This window comes from Echinops telfairi, unplaced genomic scaffold, assembly GCF_000313985.2.
Source record: "Echinops telfairi isolate 266 unplaced genomic scaffold, ASM31398v2 ScPeMD7_9;HRSCAF=40, whole genome shotgun sequence".
Classification (NCBI taxonomy): Eukaryota; Metazoa; Chordata; class Mammalia; order Afrosoricida; family Tenrecidae; genus Echinops; species Echinops telfairi.
This window is the reverse complement of record NW_022103906.1, coordinates 77,563,944-77,572,564: the sequence shown is the minus strand read 5'-3', so window position 1 is coordinate 77,572,564 and position 8,621 is coordinate 77,563,944.

Genomic DNA, 8,621 nt, shown 5'->3' with positions numbered 1-8,621 from the left:
GGTCAGGACAGATCTGGGGCTGACCCCGGACTCCATGCTGCTTATCCTGCCCACGGCAGATCACTCTACCACTCCTGGGAGAGCCCTGGTGCTGCCGTGGGTAAGCTCTGGCCTGCTAACCGGAAGGTTGGCCGTTTGACCCCACAAGAGAACGATGTAAAGTAAAGATGCCGGCCTGGGAATCAAGGGGGGCAGTTCCAGCTCTATCCTGTTCTACAGGGTCGCTGGAGTCAGAATCGACTCACATCAATGGGTCTACCACTCCCGATCCGGAGACAAGGAAGCCCTCCAGAGCCCATGCAGGGCCCCTGCCACCCTCCCCCCTTTCCCAGGATGAGAGCTGGTGAGGGCCCGAGGGAACTCTGGCCAGGGCAGGAAAATGCTGTCTAAACACACTGTGGGGCCTGCGTGTCTGGCACGGTCAGCTGTCACCCGGGCCAGGTGGGCCTCTGACACACAGCAGGAATTTTCCATTCGCACATCCTCTGGCTGGTGGAGAGCCAAAGGCCCTGCTTTTCCATTCCAGTTGTCTCCCCTGCCTCACGGGGATGCACCTTTGGGTACAGCGCACCAGACCCATCCAAACGCACTGCCATGGAGTCAATTTCGACTCATCACGACCCAGCGGGGCAGGGTAGAAATGGGATTTCCGAGGCTGCTGATCTTAACAGGGGTACACAGTCTCATTTTTCACCCTCAGAGCAGCTGGTGAGTTCGAACAACCAACCCTGTGGTTTAGCAGCCCAGTGCTTACTTAGGTCACTGCTCCAGGCCCAGGGCCTGGCACCCTAATTTCTTAAGGATGCTTTCAGGGAACTCCACCCTCCACCATCCCAGAGCCTACTTGTCCGTATCAGGAGTACAGACTCCTAGAATGTAGGAGCAAGACAACGGTGTTAGTCCGGGTGGACTAGGGAAACAAATCAGGGAGATTCGTGTGTGTAAGAGAGAGTTTTATATCAAAGAGTAATTGTATATTAAGAAAACATCCAGGCCCAATCCAGATCAAGTCCATAAGTCCAATATTAGCCCATATGTCCCATACCAGTCTGTAAATTCCTCTTCAGACTCACGCAGCACATGAAATAACGCCGAGTGCAGGAAGATGGAGAGTAGGTGGTAGGTGGAAAGTCTTGTGGATCCAGTGGCGGTGGAAGTATCTCAGCGCTGGCATGGGTCTCCACGTGGCTCCTCCAGCTCCAGCACTCTGGCCACCATCAGCGTGTCTCCGTGTGGAATGTCTCAAAGGGAGACAAGCAGGGATTTCTGTGTGGATCTGGCCTCCAGTGAGCTATTTATCTCCACGGCACCTCCAAATGAGGTCATCAAGCTGCGACCTGATTGACAGCCTAGACTCCACCCCTTCGCACGTGGACACCAGGTTCTGTAACCGCCACAAGGACCCCTTAAAGAAAATCTACGCAGGCTCTGAAATTGACGTTGCGAGAGGAGTGCTGTGCCCAAGGTCACACCACCAGTAAGAGGTAGAACCAAGCCTAAACACTGGTTTGCCTAACGCTGGCACGGTTCTGTTTCGACTGTACCACTTTCCCCAGGCCACTGGGAGACACCATAAACCAGGTGAGGGAATTCCAAAGATGAGCTGATCCATCCCCGAGGGGGACCTTTCTACTCCCACGAGCTATCCCTGGTATTAATAGGCAGTCGAGGGACACACAGGGCGTCCCCAACCTCCTTCATCCTGGCCAAAGTACTACAAAGCCCACAGCTCACTATCAAAGACCAGGTCAGTGGGCAGTGCCCCCCCACCACCTCCAGGGGTCTGTGACCTCCTCCTGCACCCCAGTGGTTTCAGGGTTGGGGCAGAGGTACTTGACCCGGTAGCCTGGGATTCCTGGAGCAGTGATCATGGCCATGACCCTGTGTGCATCTACGGCAGGCAGGCTGCCAGACTGGGTCCCCATGTTGAAGACCAGCTGCAACCGGGCCTGAAGCGTGTGGGGTCTTTGCCAACCATGCAAGGGGCAGCAGGGGCAGGCGCAGTCAGGAGGCTTGTGCCCCAGGGTTCAGGCAGTGCCTGTGCCCACAGGGCAGGCTCACAGCTGAGGGGCAAAGACTTGATTCTAAGAGTTGAATGGCGTCCCTGGGTGGCACACTAGGTTAAGCGCTCAACTGTTAACCTTCAAGGTTTGCTGTTCAAAACCAGCCAATGGCGTGGCGAAAAGCCACGGTCTTGGAGACCCAGTGGAGGCCAGCTCTGCTCCGCGCCCCTAGAGTCTGAAGCGGCTGGTTTGGTTTGGGGACTTTGATGAGTGACCGTCCCTGAAGGCGCAAATAGTGAGCTCGCGCAGCTGCTGGCAGAAAGGTTGGAGGTGCCTTTGAAGAAAGGCCTGTTAATGAACTTCCCAGGAAAACATGAGCATCGCAAGCCCGGGGGAACACATCTCTATTCTGACACACCCGGGTCGCCCTGAGTAGGAATCGATTGCCCGCCACTGGTAGAGCTTTCACGGCGTTCTATAGGCCCCTCCCTCACCCCCGGGGAATGTTGAATGGCATCTCCCAACTATTTCCCCAGAGCCTGGATCTTCACCCAGCTGCAGCCCAAGAAACCACCAACCTTGTACAGAGAGGAGCAAGGGGGTGGTAGGAAGACCCGGGGTGCCATGTGACACGGAGAACGAACTTCCCGCCTCCCATGAACAGGACCCCCACTTGCCAGCTCAAAGTTTCCCAAAACAAGATCCAAAGACTGATGTCAAAGGGAACGGGGCGCGGGGGGAGTCTGGGCACAGAAGCGAGGGAGGCTGGCGCAGGTGTTAGCTCTTTTCAGGTGGCGTTGGACAAGAGGGTTCACCATGTGGCCCTTGATCAGAAAAGTGGTGAGGGGCCATGGGTCCCTCCAGTCAAGCTGTGTGGGTCGACAGGGCCATGTGCATTCGGAACAGGCAGGTATGAGCCCTTCAGATGGGCAGCTTGTGCCAGGAGGGGTGCCAGAGGAAACTAAACAAGCCTGCAAGCACGGGCGGGATCCTGAAAGCTGCCTGCTCTGACTTCAATGTGCTCCCTCCCGGCTGGCCGAAATGATGTCGAGACGGCCGGTCCATGACATCGACCAGCAGTGTGTCAAGAGCAGTTTTCCTGCAGCTGCCCACCAAGTTGCTGCTTTGCCCAAAGGGACCTGGGCTGAGATGGACACACTAGCTGCCCAAGGGCCAATCCCATCCCAGCATGACTTTAAATGAGATCCGTGTTGTAGAGCCTGAATTTTCAAAATATTTTAAAAATTAGCACTTAATTTTTGTAATTAATGCTTGAAGTGGAAGTTCAACCAAAAGAATCCGATGATTTTTTTTTTAATCCCCTGGGAGGGCGGGGCAGGGAGTTCAACATGAATTGAAATCAGATGGTAGACTCAGTTGCTGGTGTTATAAATCATATGTATTGACACTCCCCACTGAACATGGAAGAAGGCTTACTCATGACATAGTTGCTCACATAAATAGAAGTGACGGGAAAGAACATGTAGAAAAGATGAGTTCCCTACCACATAAATAACAGAGCACACCAAATCCAATTAGACCCTACTAATACAGCAAAGTGACACGTGGCTAGTTATCCAGTCAGATCCATGATTCTACATTTCCCTGAGTAACATTTAAAGCATTCAAGTTGAATGGCAGAAGCAAAGAAGAAAGTGGCCCCAAATTTTATGCGATAATATTTTTCTAACAGAAATAAAATAGATGTGCACATTTAAAAAGAAATCTGTGAGTAAATCGATCCTGGTTCTCAAATTCATTACACACTTTCCGAAAAACACTTAGAGCAGTGACTGAGCCGGGGACCCGCTTGTCCCTAGGGGAGAGGCGTGGCACTTGGCAATGTCTAGAGGCAGCTTTGAATTCTCAGCTGCCACCACTGGAGGGGTGCTCCTGGAACCCAGTTGGGTGCAGTCAAAACCAAACTCTGCCATCTCGATGCCAACTCATAGTGACCCTGTAGGACAGGGTAGACCTGTCTCCTGTGAGTGTCTGAGACTGGAACTCTTTACAGGAGCAGAAAGCCCGCAGACCAACTGGTGGTTTCAAACTGCTGACCTTGAAGGTCTCAACCCAGCGCGAAACCACTATGCCATTAGGGCTCTTGACCCAGTGTGTCCAGAGGTTGCTAAGTAGCCTACGCGTGTCCCTAGAACAAGGAATTGTCTGGTTCAAAACGCCAGCCATGCTGAGATTGAGAAAGCCCATCCTGGAACATTGAAATCTCTAGGGTCCCTAGTGTCGAGAATACGTGCCCTGCTTTTAGCCCGCTTAGCATCTGTCTGCTCTCTGGAGATCTCCTCCTGCGTTTTGAGGCCCAGGCTGCCTCCCAGGGCAGGCAGCAGCTGGAAATGGTGAGCTCAGATGGTCTCAGCCTCCCTTGCTGCTAGGTTCCAGGCATGTGACCCCGCTCCACCAATGAGATGCTCTCCCCTGGCTTTGAATCCAAACCAGTGAAGGGTAGAAGCAGGGACCATGCAGAGCCCATTCCAGTGAGGGTGAAGGCAATGACTGCCGTCTGCTTCGGACGCTGTGGTGGTGGTGGGTCCAGAGGCAGCCTGCTGTGTGGGTAGAGCTGATCAGCTGAAATGACTGTCATCGTGTTGATTCTGACTCAGTGTCCCTACATAGGTTTCCAAGGCTCTAAATCTTGACAGAAGCAGACCACCTCGGTTTTCTCTTATGCAGCAGATTGTGGTTTTGAACCACTGATCTTGCAGTTAGCAGTCCAATGCTTACCACCAGGATTCCTTTGGTGGACTAATACCATGAGCTGAAATGTCTGTGGCCAAGGGTGGCAGCCAAGGGGGTTTCCTGGGACTAGTCTACTGTAAGACATTGGGCATGATTCACGGTTGTTTTGCCTCTGCCCTTGGTTCTCTGACCCTACATGAAATTGTGTGAGCTACCCACACCCTTTGGAAGGGGGTGGGGGGGTTGGTGTGGAGAGTGCAAGTCTTCCAGAGCATTTGCACAGCTGTTGCCAGCAGCTGGTCGCCAGGCCTCTTCTCGAAGGCTTCTCTCGGGGTGGTGAAAGCATCATGCAGTCAAGAGCTAACTGGTTGTGTCAGCAACAACTCCTGCTTTGTCTCTGATGCTTATAAAGTCGTGCGCAGCATATCCCAAATGTATGAAGGGATTCTAAAACATCTTTGAGTTGGAGGAATCCTTTTTCTTTCGGTTCTGCTTTTCACAAACATTTTTGAAGTCCGCTCGTATCTGAGCAGATGTCTTAGAACATCTCCAAGAACCACAGTCCCATGAGCACGCTTTGAGGACCACTGACCAAAATGACAGAATTGCATCAGGCTTCCCATGAATCTCTGTGGAAAGCAGAATCAGACAACCACAGTGGCCCTGCCTCTACCCGAAAGCCCAGGACCACACAGGACACCCAGCAGTGCCAGGCCTTCTCCAGCCTCCCTCTCTCTCTCTGGTCAACACTAAGTGGGGGCTGCCCCACAGCCCTCCTTCTCTCCCATGACAACAAGGATGGAAAGCAACCACAGCTGGCTTCTGCCTCCTAACCAGAACAGGAGTAGCACCCAACCAAACTGACTGCCATCAAGTCACTGCTGACTCATAGTGACCCTGTTGGACAGGGCACCACAGCTCCTGGTGGGTTTTCGAGACTGTATGTTTTTACAGGAGTAGAAAGCCTCATCTTTCACCTGCGGAGTGGCTGGTGGTTTTAAACTGTGATTCTTGTGGTTAGTAGCCCAACTCATAACCCATTACACACACACACACACACACAGGGCTCCTCACGAACATGATGAAGGTGCACAAATAGCTCTGACAGTGTTTCTTGATGGGTCTGGAAGGTCAGGAGCAGATTTCTAGTGAAATCTGAGGTTTTTGAGAATCTGTAGGTCAAGAAGGAAAGGGGAGAGCTTGTAAGGAAGGTGGAGGAAGAACAAAGCTATTTTAGGGAATTTTGCACCTAGCTTTCATGGGAGCTGCTAAGCCAGGCTTTGGGTATGTTTAAAGAGAGCAGTTTCTAATGCCATTCATTCAGTTCCTCAACAAATAGATCCCACCAGGCATTGAGCCTGGCCTGGGGAGACAGTAGGAGGTGGTGGTGGTGGTAGAGGTGGTGGTGGTGGTGGTGGTGGTGGTGGTGGTGGTGGTGGTGGTGGTGGTGGTGGTGGTGGTGGTTGTTGTTAGGCACCATGGAGTGCATACGCTGTACCCAACAGAAGACAACACTGCAGCCTTGTACCAGCCTCACAATTGTCCCTCTGTCTGAGCCCATTGATGTAGCCACTGTGCCAACCCACCTCATCCAGGGCCTTCCTCTTTTTAGTTACCCCCTCACTTTACCAAACACGATGTCCTTCTCCAGGGATCAGTCTCTCCTGACACGTCCAAAGTGTGTAAGACAACGTCTTGCCAGCCTTGCTTCTAAGGAGCACTCTGGCCTTACTTCTTCCAGGACAGATCGGTTTGTCCTTTTAGCAGTCCATGGTGCATCCCACATTTTTCTCCAGCACCACAATTCAAATATAACAATTCTTCTTCGGTTTTCCTGATTCAACGTCCAACTTTCACTTGCTTATGCTACAATGGAGAATACCGTGGCTTGGGTCGGGCACACCTTAGTCCGCAAAGTAACACCCTTGCTCTTTAATACTCCAGAGATGTCTTGAGTGCAGCAGATATAGCTAATACAATATGTCTTTTGCTCTCTTGACTACCACTTGCAGGAGCATTGATTGTGGATCCGAGTAGGACAAAATCCTTGACAACTTCAACCTTTTCTCCATGTATCTATCACGATGTTACCTATTGCTTCAGTTGTGGGATTTTGATCTTCCTTACCTTGAATTGTAATCCATACTGCAGACTACCATCCTTGATCTTCATCAGCAAGTGCTTCAAGTCCTCCTCACTTTTAGCCAGCAAGGATGTGTCATTTGCTTACGGCAGGTTGTTAAAAAGCCTTCCTCCAATCCTGATGCCATAGTCTTCTTCGTATAATGCAGCTTCTCTGATGATTTGTTCAGCTTAGAGATTGAACAAGTATGGTGAGAGGATACAGCCCTGTTGGACACCTTTCCAGATTTTAAACCATGCAGTGTTTCCTTGTTCTGTTTGTGCAATTGCCTCTTGATCCGTGTACACATTCCAAATTAGCACAATGAAGTGTCCTGGAATTCCAATTCTTCTCAAGGATATCCATAGTTTATTATGGTCCACCCAGTCAAATGCATTTGCGTAGTTCATGAAACACAAGTAAACATTTTTCTAGTATTCTCTGCTTTGAGCCAAGCAGCAATGATATCCCTTGTTCCACGCCCTCTTCTAAATCCAGCCTGACAGGCAGTTCCTTGTCAATGTACTGTTACAACCGTTGGTGGATGGTCTTAGCAAAAGTTGTCTTGTGTGTGGCATCAGTGATATCTTTCTATAGTTTCGAGCTTCTGTTGGGTCACTGTTCCTTGGAATGGGCACAAATAGGGATCTCTTCCAGTCACGTGGCCAAGTAGCTGTCTTCCAAATTTCCTGCCATAGATGAGTGAGTGCTTCCACCCTCCTTCAGCTGTTTGCAACATTTCAGTGGGTATTCCATCAATTCCCGGAGCCTTGTTTTGGGCTAATGCCTTCAGTGCCGCTTGAACTTCTTCCTTCAGCACCATTGGTTCTTGCTCCTGTGCTACCTCCTGGCACGGTGGACTGGTTCTTTTTAGCACAGTGACTCCATGCATTCTTTCCATCTTATCTTGATGCTTCCTGCATCATTCAATGTTTTGCCTATAGAACCTTTCAAGGTTGCAATTTGAGGCTTGAATTTTTTCCTGAGTTCTTTCCGTTTCAGACATGCTGATTGCGTTCTTTCCTTGTGGTTTTCTAATTCTATGTCCTTGCATATCTTGTTATAATATTTGGTTTTGTCTTCTTGAGCTGCCCTTGACATTTTCTTTTTTTTTTTTTTTTTGCTGATTTTTAAAAAACATTTTATTAGGGGCTCATACAACTGTTATCACAATCCATACACACATCAATTGTGTAAAGCGCATTTGTACATCATTCTCAAAACATTTTCTCTCCATTTAAACCCCCGACATTAGGTCCTCATTTTTCCCCTCCCTCTCCGCTCCCCCCTCCCTCATGAGCCCTTGATAGTTTATAAATTGTTATTTTGTCATATCTTGCCCTGTCCAACGTCTCCCTTCACCCACTTTTCGGTTGTCTGTCCCCCAGGGAGGAGGTCACATATAGTTCCTTGTAATCGGTTCCCTCTTTCCTACCCACTCTCCCTTTACCCTCCCTGTTTCGCCACTCACACCACTGGTCCTGTAGGGCTCATCTGCCCTGGATTTCCTGGATTTTCAGTTCCTATCTGTACCAGTGTACCTCCTCTGGTCTAGCCAGTCTTGCAAGGTCGAATTCAGCTCCTTGACTTCATCTTTTCTTCCCTCTGCTTTAGCTACTTTACAATGAAGAGCCGAGTTCAGTCTCTTCTGACATCCACTTTGATCTTTTCTTTCTTTCCTGTGTTTTTAATGACCTCTTGATTTCTCCATGAATTATATTCTCGACACCCGCCCCCAACACACACACACACACACACACACACACACACACACACACACACAGCTCATCAGGTCTTCTGTC